Source organism: Lepeophtheirus salmonis, chromosome 6 (assembly GCF_016086655.4).
Source record: "Lepeophtheirus salmonis chromosome 6, UVic_Lsal_1.4, whole genome shotgun sequence".
Taxonomy (NCBI): domain Eukaryota; kingdom Metazoa; phylum Arthropoda; class Copepoda; order Siphonostomatoida; family Caligidae; genus Lepeophtheirus; species Lepeophtheirus salmonis.
In genome coordinates, this window is record NC_052136.2 from 23,548,326 (window position 1) to 23,566,313 (window position 17,988).

Here is a 17,988-nt window from a genome sequence, read left to right on the forward strand (position 1 = left end):
AATACGCTTTCATACACGTCAAAAAAATGATAAGAATTGAATTACGTGAAACATCAGAGATGGTCTTAAACTTTTCAAAATGACGGTATATGTCATAATTTGTTAGAGAGTGATAGCCTTATATATTTGTTATTTGTAATATTGTAATATAGCGTTAGTGCTTGGAAAATATAACAAATTGTATGTATGATAATGTTATTACAAATTTAAAAACTATAAATACCAAGAAAAGTTAGGAATTCAAAAAAACAAAAAACAATAAGACAAACTGTTTATTTGTAAATAAGATTTAATACTAAGGGACATCATTTTGTACTTTTAAAGGCCTAATATAGCTACAAATTGCTCTCAGCTATTAATATGCTGTTCTAGTTGTGTAAACTCAGTTAAAAAAACACTAGACATATTTCTACTATTTTAATTACACACAGAAATAATTTCCTTTATATAAAAAAAATATATTTGTGATAAACTTATAGCTAACATACTTACAAAAAGTTTTTGACTTTATAACTATTATAGGAAGGACACTATACGAGGTTTATAAATCCTAAGATTTATAAATGTCTCTAAAAAGAAACTTTTTTTTCAGATTTAATTATACTTAATGAAACTAAATGTCCTTTTTTGCGATTTGTATTTCGGGTAAAAAAACTTTTATTTATTCTATTGAATAATTTATTCTTTTTAAAGCTGCACAACTACAGAACTTTGATTTTAATTACTTATGATATTGAACTCTTTATAGATCCAAAAAAATCGACTAATTTATATACATATATTATTTTTTTGGCTTCTTTCTACCTTTACCTTTAACCCTACATTTCTCCCATAAGGTGCTAATCCATCCTAAAACTGAAATATTTTGTCGTACCTTACATGCACCATCTTTTGGCTAAATTTTCTATGTAAATCCTTAATCAAAACATTTCTTTACTCCTGTAAAGAAATGTATTCTTTTTTGGATTTCTTTGCGAATATTTTTATTGCAATTAAAAATGAAGCTTTGCGAATTTGGATAATTTGTTCGGCTTTAAGTAGTTCTTTTGCTTCTCCTATTTCCATTTTTTCAAATCAAAATATAAAAGTTTCTACTCGTGTAATATCAGCTGTTATTCTATTTTCACAATGAAACTCTTTATATTTAATAAGCACAGTTTTTGTACGTAGAATTTGTAAAAAATAATTTATATTTCATAAAAAATATTTTAAAAATTTAATCACAATGTTTTAACTTATATATTCACAAATTATATTTTACTTGATACCTTAAATTAATTTGGTTAAGATTTACTTTAAAAAAGCTTGTATTTTGAAGTTGAATTGATATTTACGAGTGCAAAATGAATGAAAAAAATTGGAAAATTTTACAAATTAAAATACTTGATTTTGAGTCAATATGGACTTTGTATCACGTAATAAAATTTGTTTAATATTTGGTTAAATGTTTAACCCCAGCATAAACTAAATAAGGGATGTCAACTAACGGAGGGATAATAGCACCGATGATATTAAAATATAAAAGTCAAATTTTTTTCTTAATTTGTTTGAATTTATATACTAAATCTCTTTATAAATGGGCTAAATTGTCAGTTAATGGCAAGCCTAACAAAAACTACCCAATAATCTCAGCAGGGCGTGATTTCATTGCCATCAATTGTTTATACCAGTGCTAGAAATTATGCTTCTTTTTCCATCACAAATTTTAATTTCAACAAGCATTAACTTATCACTGTATTATTCGAGTAATAAACCCGATTTTATTTAAATAAATGGCGTCTCCCGAAACACAGCTCTCCTTCCTCTGCCAAGGCAGACTTTTTGAATGTCTCACATATGTCCACAATGCAGAGGTTCTCAGAAATTTAATTATATATTTTTTATCATGGCAGAGAGTGGGATTTTCAAAAATCAAAAATTTCAATAATATATTAAAGCCAATATGGCCCGGGAAAGAATTTATTCATCTCTTTTTGGCTAACAACCAAAAACTCTTTATATAGTTTAAAATATTTATTATTATTTTCTTTAACTACTATTTTATATTATGTATTTCCTGATTTAAAACATTTTATTAAAAAAGTATTCTTTCTTTTTTAATGACGTTTATAGTATACAATCATTTTCTAAAGTTAATTTGTGACCAGGAATATTTTCTGAAAAAGAATGTATTTCAGAAATAAAACAGAATATACCTGGCTGAGTCAAACGACGTGAAATAGAGATGAAATTTAACTTTCAAATTAGATTTTTTTTTTTTTTTTTTTTTTTTTTTTTTTTTTTGCAGGAACTTCTGAAAAATCTTCAAACAGTAAACTTCATCACGGTACCATCTCTCATGGACGTGTTCCTTGGACGCTGTAATCTCTTTTTGTCCATATAAATCCCAAATTTTGCAAAATTACTTATGGGAGAGTTAATATCTGTCTTGCTACAGAACATCTTTACGGCAGTTTAAGTTCAGAATAGACTTCTTCGTGTAACGCCACTATTTTAGCCCTTTTCAACATAAGAAAGGATGGAGTTTTTTTGCTCCATTTTGAAAAATATCAATTACAGCTCATATGCGATCACAACATTCTCTTACTAAATTCATAAGAAAAACATATTGATAAGCACACCGCTAGACCCAGTGGAAAATAATAGTAACATAACTGTATAATATGCGTTCATACACTTAAAAAAAAAACTGCAATTATTATTGAATTTGAGGAAATATCAGAAGTGGTCTGCTACTTTTGCAAATGACTTAAATTTATATCAATTACTAAGGGCAACTAAAATTCTGCATACTACTAGTGGCTAAACACCCCAAGAAAGTACTTGCTTTGTGTTTTTCAGTGAAATAAATAAAATAAAATGGATTTCAGGATTAAAAGTATGCAATTTGAATTAAAAATTAGAAGAAATAGAAAAAAATTTATAATTTTATAAATAACTTTTTATGATATTACATGATAGACTGTTTCAATGTGTAACAATATATTTACTCTCAAAAACTTGTTCAAGGCTCTGACTAATAAGTATGCATTTATCCGTAGTTGTATGTATCAGTCATTTTCGATCTCGGATATAACTTTTTTTGTCGTATTAATGAAATCTTACAGGCATGTACCATGTAGCATTGAGCGTGTATGAAGGGTGCATTGTATATAGTGATTTCTTATGCATATTATGTATGTATTTAGATCTAAGAAATAAAATAACATTGAAATGTTTCTAAGGTTAAGAAAGGTAGCATTCTAGCGACTAAAGTACACCCGGCCCTTGGAACGTCCTATTTTTTTCTTCTCAAGCTGTTACTGTTGTTATTTCATTCTTGTGGATAAAATATCTACGTATATATTTAGTAACTACGTGTGAGTCTGGGCTTGAAAAACAATGAGTAACATTAATATAGGTATCTATATATTTTTCGGCAATGTGTGTCTGTTTTGCGATACTAATAACTTTAGGTACATGAATGTTGATTACTAATGCTCTTATCAAATAAAACAGAGGAATAAACAATTTGATGAAAGTTGAAGAACTTTATACAACAGTCATCTTTGAATTGAGCATAACAATATCTTAAATTACTTCTAACTAATTGTGAATTTTTAATTTTGATGAAATTATATGGGCAGTTTGTATACAAATTCTTAAAGAAAAGTTGATAAAATTATTGATTTTTTTCACAATAATGATATTTTACTATGGGTTGTAAATTCAATGGGTTAAGTTATTTTACGTTTGAGAAAATGGGGCTGTCAGAACTCCACTCGGTCTCCTCTAATTATATTGGAATAACTCCCTTTTGTCCACCTTATCATAATAGTAATAATGAAACCAAGAAAATGGCATTATTTCTTTTTCTCTAAATATTTTTCCCTCCACTTATTAAGAAAAAGAAAAGTAGCTTAGGAAAGAATACGGGAGAAAAGTGCTTTTCTTATATTTAGTTCCTTCAAATATACTACTTTCAAAAGGAAATGATAAGTACTAAGCTTTTGACTAATATGTACATACAAACTGAGGTATACAATAAGTAGCACATTGTACATAAATATGCATAAATAATGTTCCTTATATGTGTATAAACAAAAGAGTTTGTGCGTGTTTTTCCTTCATAGTTGCCCACACTGCACTGAAAATGTACTGAAAATTTGACACATACAAATTTATATTTAACTGTAATTTTCTGACTAATTTTTCCATTTTTTGACTATGTTCTCCTTATTTCATCAAACCTCAATTTTCAATTTTTGAGAAGAATTGCCACAAAACGATGCATATTGTATATAAAATTTTATACTCTAACACTACAAAAAATTATTTTTAATTTCTGGACCATTATTCTTGATAATATTTGCAAAAATGAACCATTATCGAAGGTAATTTTCTCTATTTTTTTGTTTTTTATGTAAGAACAAAATGTTGGTAGGTTTTTGTGCCTCTTTACAATGCCAAAAAATCCCTTTTTACCACTATATTTTGCAAAATTAGTACAAAACTGTTTGTTGCAATTTAACCAATTTCTATTGGGCAATTTATTCACAAAAGTACAAGATGGTAAATAATTTTTTTTATGCATATATGTTGGTTGCTATGTTAACCGTCAAATTGAACACCCTCAACAATTATTTATACAGACAGATCTAAAGATGAAAAAGACAACACAGGTACGCGATGGGCCATCACTCGAGGTAACATGTCAATTCATCAATCATCAGCATCATTAAATAATGAAGCATTGGTCTTTCAACCAGAAATAATCACCATCACACAATCTGTCAAGACAAACCATCAAAAATGAAATAATTCGATCGGATTCTCAATGGGCAATTGCTGATATTCTAAATCCGTTTACTAAAGTTATACAGTTAAGAAGTACAAAGAAGTATTAAACATCGGAAAATGGGAAATAAACATATATATCGATAGGTGCAAATGCCATTAATACATTTCAGGAAACAAATTTGCAGACTATTTTACAAAGAGTTCCTAAAAGTCAAAATTGTGTGTGCGTTGAAGCACTTCCTAGCTACATAAAAAAAGGTGGTGGGTGACTTCTTTCTTGAAGTTTGATGCAACTGATACAGTGAAGATATAAAAATGAAATATACACATCAAATGTTGGAGAAAACTAAAATAAAAGAGTGTCAAACTTTCGCTTTAAAATATGAACTTACTTGTGCAAACCTACAAAGACCATTGACCATTTTTGGCTCATCTGAGTTAATAGGAAAATACAAGTGCAATGTTCAATATTTAAGACTTAAGATCAATTTTTGCTGTAGTAGCACATATTGTGTGATGGTGTGCATTATCGTATGTATCTATTGCTTTATAATACATGCACATTGTCACTATTTTAAAATGTATGTATGCATGCTCTATGGCAAACAGCAATAAATTCTTAACTAACAAAATATTGATATGCTATTAGAACTGTAATAGATGTCAAAAATTTGAGACCTTTAAATAAATACATGATTATACCTTACTATTTTGTAAGGGAAAAAAACAGAGCTAGAAGGTAAAAGATAGACATATGGTACACCTGAACTTATACCCTTGTTAATACCAGAAAATGAATTACTGGTATACTGATGAAAACCATCATCATTTAAAGTAGTATGAGAGAAAGATTTATATCATATTAATATTTGACTGAATATACAATCATTTTATGATACATTTTTAAAACTATTTACATCAAAGATAGGAGAGAATGCTTACATTAGAAGCAGACGTTTACACCAGGATGACCTATGAACAAAATAAAAGAAAGAGTACATGTAACAACGGTTAATCATCTTCTAAAAATTAAACTTATTTTTATTATTACAAAAATGTCAACTCTATTCATGATAAAGTGCCATTAAATTATAAATACCTTGATAAATATAAGATTAAACTCTATTTTGTTCTCAGCTAAACAATTACCTACCATTAAAGGAATAGTAATTTCATGATAGTGAAGAATAGGTTAAATACTACAAATGGATGTTGTTCTTTTTTTCTGTTTTTAAGAAAGGTTGCAAGATAGTGTTGTCCTTCAGTGGTATGAATATCATAGAAAGACTCTTGGTATTTTTATCTCTTCTATCTGGGGCATACCAATATATATGGACTTTTATTATGAGATTAATTCAAAAATGAGTTTTATCCATGAAATATTGTCGTGGCCTTATCTCAAATCAACAACGATATAAAGCGTTTTTGGGGAGGTTCTTCTTTAAAAATTAAAGTTCATACTTTCAGATATCCAATGGGATACTTTTAAATTTTTTGGACTTATTAGTCTTGAAACTTTGAGCCTTTGAATAAAAAACACATATTTCCACTTTAAACAAAGATAGCTCCAGTTACAAGTATGATACATACATTTTAAAAATGTTTATAGAATTTATTAACATTTGGTTTTAAAATATATTATCATAAACTCTCGTTATCTTCAGCACCGATGCCTTAAAACAGCTTTGAACCTTAAAAATAGCCAAAAATAACAAAAAATATATGGAATTTTTCTGAAAGGCCATAGGCCCTTTTTTATAAGACCATATTTTAAATAAAGGAATCATACTCTATTAAATTGAGCATATGAAGTTTTGTTCCATTCTTGCGGTTGGGCAGTGTTATTACAAAACCGCTCAGAATGGTAATTACAAGAAATATTTTTTAATACTATACGTAAGATCTTTTTTTTTTAGAAAAGGAAATTTTGATTCATGATATAAATCTTGACCGATATATTTGCCAAAAAAACAACAACTTTCCCTTAAGACGCAATTGAAAAAAAAAATGGTGTCTATCAGTGTTTTAACATTAATAGATATAGCAGTATTTTATTGAACAAATTTAATTTTGCTTATTATTACAAACAATTTTCTATATTCTATTTTGTTTCTATAAAATAATTTTAGCTGATTTAAAGGCAAATATAAATTAGATTTTCCTTGCTGATAATAACAATTCAATTGCTGGTTCTCAAAATAAAATACAATTATTTATAGGTATATAGAAAAAGAAAAAGTTTTCATTCTTTTACTAATATATATTTAGAAAGTACCCTGTTTTGACAATGTTTCTTTCTCTTTTCTTCTCCTACTCTACGACTTATTTTTATCAAGAATCATTTTTTCGACACTAATTATATTTTCTTCTTAATAAAGTTGTACTTCATTTTATTTTCGGGGCGAAAGAGAGGAAAAGTTTGCTTTAACAACTCAAACCCATAACATCATAACAAAAATGGTTTTTATATAATTACCAGTACTTTATTCGTACTGGTGTTGATGTAAATCGTGTGTATATTTTTGGTTGCCATTTCTTTTCAATTGATAATCTAAAGAATACATTTTCTTTTCTTACGTTTTTGTCATCATTATTTAACTCCTTAGTAATGGAATTCCTTCCCTATTTGATTCTATTTTATTCAAACATGAGTAATTTTTGCTGATAAGCTTTTTCATTTCGTTCACTCCCTCTTCCCTTGTCACAGTTCATTGTAGCTGATCTAATGAAAATTTATTACATCTAATCTGCACTCCTCCAAATTATTCTTCTAATTGCCCAAATTGATTTTTTTTTTCCACAAGCCCAAAGTACAACCGATTTTCATCACAAGGTACAAGTGTACTAACGCGTTTAAAACGGTAGAATACTTAATATATAGTGCAACTGGTAGCGTCATTACGTGATAACCATAAAGAATAGCCGTTTACATAATCCCCAATTACTGAACTAGACTATAAAATTAAGACAATATTGACAATATTTTTATTAAAAAAGTATTCCGAATTATAAGTCTAGCCACCCTAGTCTCTACTACTCTAAAAAGTATATAAGTAGGTGATGTTCCCCATGGTCCATACACCAATCTTTTAATACCAAGTAATTTTTTCATTTATTTTCTTTTTATGGAAAGCTTTTAGAGGGACCGTAACTTTTGACTAATAGTTGCAAAATCTAATTGACCATATCTATATATTTAATTTAATTTTTGTGGATGATTAGTTGGTTAAATAATTTTCTTCCACATATCAATGTTTTTGGTTTGGCTAATTTGAAAATTCACTCAACACTCTCAACAAGATAATAAAATCATTTTTTCTATTTTTGTAAATTTGAAAGGCATTTTTTGAGCAAAAAGAAAAGAATAAGAAATATGTACATTTGTAAATAAGCTGAATGTAATGAAAGGTTTGATTTTGATTGATTGATAGATTAATTTATTTTTTAAGCCGAGGTAACTTGAGGTTAAGTCTAGATTTTTTTTTAAACGATGGAAATATTTTTTAGGTTGATTTATATATTTTATGTCATCAAAATAATAATTCATAGAAAAATAATTTTAATTCATTGAGACATTTATCATACAATGCATTATGAGCCTTGTTTACTTGCACTAGTTAGTAAAAAAAGAGACAAAGTAAAATAAAACAGCTCTCTGAATGATAATATTATTGAATCAAATACATATGGGGGTAAATTACTTTCATAGAGCTTGCAGTGCTTGAAAATGCTTATCAACAAATACAATTTTTTTAAACAAATAAAATAAAAAGGTTTAAACTGTCACACCACCTTGAACAAATTATAATTACTCTTTATTTTCCTCATGTCTATTGTTTTAATTCAGGTTTCTCTTAACTATTGTACAAATAGAAAAATAAAACCGTTCTGTCAACATGAGTCAAACCAAGTCGAGTTGTTAAGAAAATAACAACACATGACAACTCCCTATTTATTCATTTATATTCATTTAATTTAATGTTTTCATTGCTTATTAGTTATTTACTTTTCATGTACTAATGCTGCAAATAATTTTTTGGGCTTTATAAGCACTAAAATGAACGAATACTTTTTTGGTAACTATGAGATCGTACAATGCACAGGATAGGCGTGGTAGTATTTTTTATCTATTCAGTTTTCTCAGAGATTAAAATTGGGCATTGCGATTGATTAGATAATTACTTAAAGGGATAGTAGTGCCACAAAAATCAAAACATGACTTGATGAGGTTTGGTCATAAAAACCAAGCCAACTTGGGCTTTTTAGAATTTGAAAATTGACTTGATATTTGAATAAAGTAGAAGAAAAATTATTCACTTAAGTCAAGTCGAACCGATTCACTAATTTGTCGAGTATATACAATACTAAGAAATAGTCTTTATTTGGTAAAAGAAGGAAATGTATGGTAAAAATGTTTGGTCGTTACATGTAAGAAAATATATTGTTAGTTGCAAAAGTCTGTAATTTTTCAAAATTTGAAACTTTAAATAAGAATTTTGGGAAATAAATAGGAGTTACAGAGAAATAAAGAGTATTTTCAACTTATATCAGTGTTGAACTGGTAATTTTCAATGTTGAAGGCTGGAAACAGTAATATTCCTGTTGAAAACTTATTTTTATTATAATAGTTTATAAAAGTAAAACATAAACATTAATCTACAAATATAAAAAGTTGGGGCAATTAAAACGATTATGTACAGTTGGTACGATTGACACTTCATTAGGTCGAGATGAATATACTTCGATATTGGCTACTTTATATTTTATTGTAAGCTCCTTGTTACTCTTAGTATCAAATAAAAAGAGACAAAAACATTTAGAACTTTGTTAAAAATCCCATCTTTTGATATTGAGATACATTGCCGTTACCCTTAACGTATAAAAAAGTATCTAGATGGAGCTATGTAAAGGGAGACTCATAAATTATCTATATCATGTATTTTGTAAATTAACTATTAGCCCCACTATTCCCTGATTGTCATTCACTAACTATGAATTTTATTGAAGAAAATAAAGAAGCTTTCTTTGATTTATTACGGCCTAACGTGTTTTATCTGGATCAGTGCAAAAAAAAAAGATTTATTGAGGTGCAGTTATAGTTAATATAAAAGTAGTTGTATAATTAATTTGTTTCTATAATTATGACAATAAAAATATTTTTTTGATTAGGGGTCGCGGGTCGAAGCGGAAATGTTGTCAGTGTACTCAGAGGCTCCATATTAGAGTATAAAAAGTAAAAATTCAAAAAAGGTTTTTCAAATGTATTCAGAGCATTCTAACATCACATAGCCGAAACATTTGAAAGTTCCAAAAATTCCCCAAGCAAATTTTCTTTGGAATTTTCTATGCCGTTGCAATTATAATATTATTAATTCAATTAAATAATTTAATTGATTCCCAGTTTAGTAGTTATACCCCCACTCAAGAAACTAGCTTTCATTTTAATCAATATAATTCAATAGAATCTCTAGACCAATTTTTATACATATAAATAAAAATTGAAAGATCAATTATTTACGCATCAAATGAACTTTTGTTTTTTATCCATTAGGAAAATAAGAAATGCCAAATTTTATTAATACCCAAAGGAATATCTTTAAAAAAAATTGCAGATTATTTATCAAAAACATTTGTCTTTCTTTACAAAACTGTTCCCCCACTTCATTTAAAATTGAATATATACATAGATTTGCATACAACTTATACTCAAATTGATCCATTCTTTAAATAAATTTAGTTTTATCACAAAAAAATGACTACCTTACATAATAAATAAAAAGATGGTAAAATTTATAAGATTGCCTTCACGAGATATTTTCCTTATTCTATCTCTACGTTGTTGGAAGCAGAAATTGAAATTTATTTACTCCACATAATTAAACCTTACATCTATTTTCATGATCCTCCAATATACTAATGCCTGAATATCTCGAAAAAGTCCAGATCCATCTCCTCCTACTCTAATAATATATTCTTCATGGAACAACATGGCTCAATGGGCAACACACTCATGAGAAATTATTCTATAGAAATTAATGTGTGTAGGTTTTGGTAGTTCCTAGAGAAGGAAATATAGACTCTAGCAAAATATTTAAGTCTTTGGTTCATGCTTTTAACCACTGTAAGGCTCTGCAAATACTGAGAGAGCTTATTCTGCTCAACTTGAAGAGAGTTACAGAAAAAGTGGTCTCTCCCATTATACTGTTTGGATTATCGAGTAGAAAAGTTAATGTTTCAGAAAAGACCAAAGCAATAGAATATTTAATTTTTTAATTGCAAAGCTCTTATCGTGGAGAAAGTGACAGAGTTGAAACCTATAAAAGGTAAAGAAATAAAAGGTATTGTCATTGCTGCAGCTGCTCGGGATACTGCTTTTACGATTGAAATTCCAGATGATAACATTTCAACTTTGAAGTTTTCAGGGGATGTGATTAAATTTCATCCTCTATCTCAGTAACATACTTGATGGTTTTGTATAAGATTAATTGCAATTTTAGAAAATTCAAAATATTCGACTTGACTTGTTTTTTCGTTATTCAAGTTATTTTACATAAATTTTATGTTTGCTTTCCAATTTCTAAAAATTGATTGTTGGTTTATTTTTCTGTCATCTCTCTAAACTCGTTTATTTGAGTGTATTGTATTATTGTGTTGTCTTTTTTTCTATTAAAGAAATTTTAAACAAAAAAAAAATTATAATTATCTGTTAGATACAACTTTTCTAGACAAATAAAGATGACAAAAAAGTTATAATTCCTTTTTTGCTACTCAAACAATTTATTCTTTGCTTCCTATTTCTTATTTATTCTCTCCTGGTGATCTAATTTATGATAAGAAAAATTTTTTAAATGTAGAAATGTTTCGAATCAAAATCTCTTAAAAATTTAAGTGGATGATTAACTCATTAAATACATAAATCTATACGGGAACATACTGTATCAGCTGAATTATAGAAGTTTAATTATTAAAATCTCAAGAATATTTGTTCCTACATCAGTATTTTTGAAAATATTTTTTTTTAGAGAAGGGGTTAAAATGTAGCAATGGTTTAATTTCAACTTTTTAGTTAAGGATTCTCCAATTTGGAAATAAAAAGAGAGAGTATGATGTTTTACTGCGTACCCCCTCCCCCAAAAAAAAAATGCTTTCAAATCAAATTGATTATCATATCAATTATTAAGTCACAAATATAATATATATACTTTTTATGAACAAAGACGTTGTAAATTTATGCAATACCATAGGTACATAAGTAATTAAATTTCTCGTGCAATCCACTTTTTACAAGGTGGTAATATATCCATTTGGGATACATTTTTGTGTGAGAGGGACATGGAGCAAAAAAAAACCAATATATATTTTATTTCATTCCTTTTCTAAAATTTCATGTTTTAATTGAATAATTAAAATTTTAAGAAAATACTTTTTTCATAAACCTTTTGTTTAATAAATGTTTTAATTTAATTTTAAAATAACGTTTGTTAGGAAATGCTGATAATTTTGTTGTAATTTTTTTATAAATTGTTTGTATTTTGTATTTAACAACGTTTTTGAAAAAAAAACACCAATTTTTATAATCGACCTTTTTTTGATTTGTTTATAGTCCAACGAGAGCTCCCAGTTAAGAATGGGCTGTGGGGCATGTCCCATTTATTTTCCTTCTCCTAAACGCAACATCGAATACATCATTTGTTTAAATGATTATATGATTTTTGACGAGAAGAGTTTTGTTGTTAAGACGTTCAAGAATTATAATATTTATATTTTTTATTTTATTAAGAATGATTTTTTTCATATCTATCTCATTGTTAAGATTAACTAACAAACAAATTAAATAAAAATACAAGATGGTAATTTTTATTTAATTTGCAAAATTCAACATTGTTTTTACAGCAAAATAAATAATAACTAAATATAAAATATAGCTTTCTTTTGGTTCTTTTTCGAAGAACAAAGTTCACTAGACTAATTAAAAATATATATTCGCTTAAATGCCAATATTTGAGGTTGGGAGGGGGGGGGGCGGGCAAACTCCAATGAGTTATTATGCTTTAGGGTAAATACAAAAATTAAAGGAATTTTTTTTTGTTTCTTAAACCATATTAATTATGCTTTAGGGGAGAGAAGAGCTATAAATTAGAAAGCCAATATTACTTATTTTTCTATTTTTCGAATAATGTAAGATGAATATACTTATCATTTCTACATTCAGGTCTGAAAAGTTGATATTCTCTCTTTAATTTAACTATAGAGTTATTATCTAGTGTAATAAGTTTTTACAAAATTATGACTTATATTGAGTGTTACTATCGTTTGAAAGTTACAATAATATAATTAAAAATTAATGCAAAAAACTTTCAGAATTGCCAAATTTAATGCACAATTGGACGAAAGTCAATTAGTTTACCTACTTAAAAAAACAAAAACATGTAGATTAATTTAAATTAATAACTTCCAAGTATCGTGACATGATCTCATTAGAAAATATTATTATTTCACACAAATTGTTGATTCGTTAAACAAAATAGGGTCTAGATGTTCATAATCAAAAATTTACTTATAATTATTACATCGTATTGTCTATTTTTATTCTTGTCAAAATAAATTAAAACATCAAACAAGTCTCAAAAGTATATTTTTATTTATTGAATAATATTACCGCATTTTACATTACAATAATTTAGACGCTAGATTGGGGTATACTGAGTTCACGGTTTCAATTTGAAAACTTTTAACTTTCAATTAATGTTAGCGTCCCCAGTGACTCATTTTTTAATAAAATGCTAATGTCTTTTTGCTCTTATTTATATTTTTTATTAAGACAAATTAAGAAAGGATTGTTAATGTAAAACTGGAGGGCAAATCACTTCTTTAAATAGCTAATCCATTTACACAACTCATGGAATTCTAATCTAAAGTATCATTTCATTTTCTGATGACTACATAGTAGGGTATTTCTTATTTTCCATCTTGTTGAAATGTCCGGGTCGGAGGGTCAAAATCTGTTCCTATTGATAAATAAATACAAACGGCAAAGTTTCAGTGAAATTTAAAATATTTACAAGTAGCTCAACAACGGCTTAAAAATTCTGAAAATTGCCATTTTTTTCAAAAAATTTACTTGTTCATCAATTATCGTGAAAAAAATTCACAATACAGATCATATGTTTCATAGTTTTTTTAAGATTATATAATTTACTGTAAGACCTATTTCTTCAATTCTGGGAAAAACATTCAAGTATGAATTACATTGCAAAATAGTTGAAGAGATAACTAATATAATTTGTTGCGTGCATTGTTTTGATAATTATTCTTTTAAGAATACAAATATATACTTAATATGGAGAAAAATAACTTTAAGTTACTCTTGTGTTGACAAAAAACACATTTATTTAGTTTCCTTAATCTTATAGTGTGTTATATTTTCATCGTTAGAGAGGGCAAATTGCTTGTAAAGTATAATAAAAAGAACGATTATATGTATATTTGTATTAAAGGTATTATAATTATGGAACTTGGTTCATTGCACGCAGCATTATCAAACTAATATACAAAGGCTAATTCATTTTCCATTTGCTGTAATAATTTATTTCTAACCTCTTATGTACCATATCCAGTTGTAATCATATACGGTGCCAACAAAATAATTTTATTTTCAACTCAAGTAACATATTACAGATGTATTTGTTACTTTCCCATTGAAAACTTTTCATCCCTCTATATGTATGGATAACTTTACCAAAATGCTCTAAATTAAAGCTTAATATATACAATACAATGATAGGAAATCTATTTAAGAATCATATGCAGATATAAGGAAGAGCTGAAATGAGTTTTAGATTTTTTTTTTTGTTAGCTGGAAATAGATCGTCCATCAAGGAAATACAAAGGCCTTTGTCAGCACAAAGTCTTATCTAAATACATACACTTTAACAGCATAATTACATATATTTATTTTAGATGAATACAAGATGAGTATTATAAGCATAAAGAGTTGAGCAATTAATAGTCAGATAGACAAGTAATTAGAGCTACTCCTGTTTTTATAATGATACTTATTTGTTGGAGCGAAAAAAACAAAGAGAGATATATTCACTTTCTTTCTACATACAATTGAAGAAGCTGTTGTTTTCTCCTTGAGTGCCTTTAATTACTTAATAACAAAATAAAAATCATTGAATTACTACTCCTTCAAAACTTCTTAATCCTTTCTTGTTTCCCTGGGGTATTTATCCGTCCTAAAGACTAACATATATTTTGTAATATATTGTGTAAATCATATTTTTGCACATCATAATATTTACATTCTTAATTGATTATATACATGGTTAATCACAACAACTGAAGCAAACTTTTACCTTATCCATATCCCGTATGACTTTTTATACAAGAGGTAATTTGACAAAGATTTTTTTTATTTTTTTTCATTTTTACCTAGTTATTGAGATGGAGAGACACGATCAATATATATACGATATGTAGTCTTCTGCTTAATTAAATATTTGAAAATCTTTGAAAGCAAAATAAACTCTAGAGATAATTATTCAAAAGTGCTATTAGGTATTAGTGCCATTTCATCTTTTTTGTTCAAAATTCAAAATTGATGCTATTGGTACAGGTCAGGTAATTGGAATAAACTCTGAGACAGTTTATCAAAGATTTTAATTTTTTTTTATGAACTAATGTAATCGATTTTTTCTTTGTAAAGTCATATAAATGCAAATATTGACATGCAAGAATTGAAGTATGAAAAAATGTCAGTAAAAACAACAGTTGCAAATGGCACTTCAAGATATCATACAGATTTGAAATTCTAAGAATTTTTCATTGAGTGTCTTTTCCTCAAATTAAAGTATCCCAGAAACAGATTGAAAGCTAGGCCAGATAATGCAAACTTTTTTTTATTTAATACCGTTGAATCAAAATCTCTTATTTTTAAAATGTTGTAGGCTTATTATTAAAATTTCTGGGAGTAGTGGAGATACCCAAGAACGTTAAATATTTTTTAAAAGCTTCATTTGATACATGAGACTTGATTTGGCACGGATAATATCTATTGATTTTTAATTATTTTATTATAAAGATGCACTTTTGCTACATCAAGTATAATTTGCTGCGCCTCCAATGGATAAGTCTCAATAATTAATTAACTTAGTAATAATATATAATCGAATTAGGAGATTACAAATTAAATTTATATTTAATTTAATTACCCGCAAAAGTTAACACCAACATAATTTTTTTAAGACTAAATACTTAATTGTGATGGTATTTAATATATACATTGATTTGAAAATAGCAATTGTTAAATTACTTTCAATTAAATTGGTGTATGGTTATTTCAATTTGAATTTTGGTATTATTTTTGTTCTTTAATATTGTGTAACACAATATGCCATAATAAATAGATATTACTCCCTTGAGTATATTTATATATGCATACCTTACTCACATAAAATACTTTATATCACTAAATAATTTCTTCTAAAAAAAGACCTTTTTATATTTGCTTAATGCTCTTCTTTTCATAACAGTTATGCCATTCATAAGTATTTTTTACAAATGACCAAATAATGTCATTTAGATTTGGAGATTAAGTAAACAATCACTTATTGTGTATAGATTGTTTTCTTGTGACGTCATCATTGTTGATGTTGTCCATTTTGTATGATTTTGTGTGCCCATTTTTTGTTTTTGAATTAATCAAGTAATATAACAAAAAGAACCTTCTTCATTAGTATAATCCCAAGTCCCAAGGACTGATAGGACCGGTCCTGAGACTGCAATGGACCGAATAAATAACGATTGACAAAATCCTACACACCGGTAAATTATATTTTTTACAAATATATATTGGTATATATTTATCTACTGTCTACATACTCCTGAAATGTACTATTAATAAGACATTATAGGAAATAATATGTAAAACTTGTTGAAGGAGACACATAGGGATAAAATAAAGTGATTGGTCAGTCTATTTATTAGATCAAAATAACGTTTTGAGTTGTTATTGTTATAATAATAGAAAGAAAGCATTATGTGTTCCTTTGTCTTTTGAGAAAGGACCCCCCCATTAATAGGTATACCTATGTCAGATCGAAAGGCTACATTTGTATGTTAACAATAAACATGATAAATAATATATATCTATCTATGTATGTATGAGTAAAAATAACATTTTGTACCATTCTCAAATATACATATATTATATTACGTATTTAATCATATTATATTCAAGAATGAAGGATAGAAAAATCTTTTTGTCTTAAAAAATTTGATGAATGTGCATAGCAAAGGTGGAAAACGTAAATAATAAAATATTTGGAATAAATCTATTTTATGCTTTGGGCAATAAATATAAATATATTTTATATACATGTAAAGAGTACATATAAGTTTGTTCCATAATATTTCTAAGCACTAACTGAGAAAATGTACACAGATTTAAAAAAAAAAAAAGGAATACAATAGCTTCACATATTTTTATGTTAATTCAATTCAATAAATGAATTATGTCTTCTGTCAAATTAAATAAACATAACAGATACGGGGGATGGAATTTTATTTAAATTGCAATGAGCGTCATTGCAATCTTGAGACAATGTCTTCAAAATATGATAACTTTTGATCCTACAAAAAATTTTTAGTATACAAGTCTTTTTGTTGTTAACTAACCATGCAGTGATTTTCCTTTTCTATGCTGCTATAGTTATTTTTTGATTCTTGAGGGGAGAATATTAAAGTATGATATGAATCCAATTGTGTGGGTGCTTATGAAAGACTGAGAGTAACAATTTTTTTGGGGGAGTTATAATTGTAAATACAAGTTAGACTCAGGATAAAATTCCTGCCTTTGTCTTTGATTATTTGGAGTGGGATTTGTGTTATTTTTCTTCCTCATATAGGTGCCTGCAGCTAACTCATTGAAATATTACGGTAACAGTGTAAATTGTCGGCTATCTTCTTTTTTTTTTTTTTAAATAACTAAAATCTACAACGCTATATGCAATTAATGGTGGTCATTTCCTCGTTGATTTACGTTATAATTTGCAAAATAGGAAAAATAATTAATAAATATATTCATATATATTGGAAAATTCAAAACCATAAATGAATTGGTACCCATGGTAGTTTTAATAGCAGGTAATCTGTCATGACGTTGTATTACATTAGCTAAGAATTTTTGGAATTATTGTTTATTTGGAA

At 27.2% G+C, this 17,988-nt stretch overlaps 1 protein-coding gene across 2 annotated transcripts in view; it reads right to left on the bottom strand.

The window, feature by feature from the left end:
• Positions 1-17,988, bottom strand: part of LOC121120505 (uncharacterized) — a 154,124-nt gene that overhangs the window by 112,332 nt on the left and 23,804 nt on the right. Inside the window, exon 2 of one of the 2 annotated variants that reach the window (XM_071889215.1) lies at positions 5,722-5,751. The exons of the other annotated variant lie outside the window; for it this stretch is intronic. The gene's annotated coding sequence lies outside the window, so the exon portion shown is untranslated. The remainder of the gene's footprint in view (positions 1-5,721; positions 5,752-17,988) is intronic. 2 annotated transcript variants of the gene reach the window in all.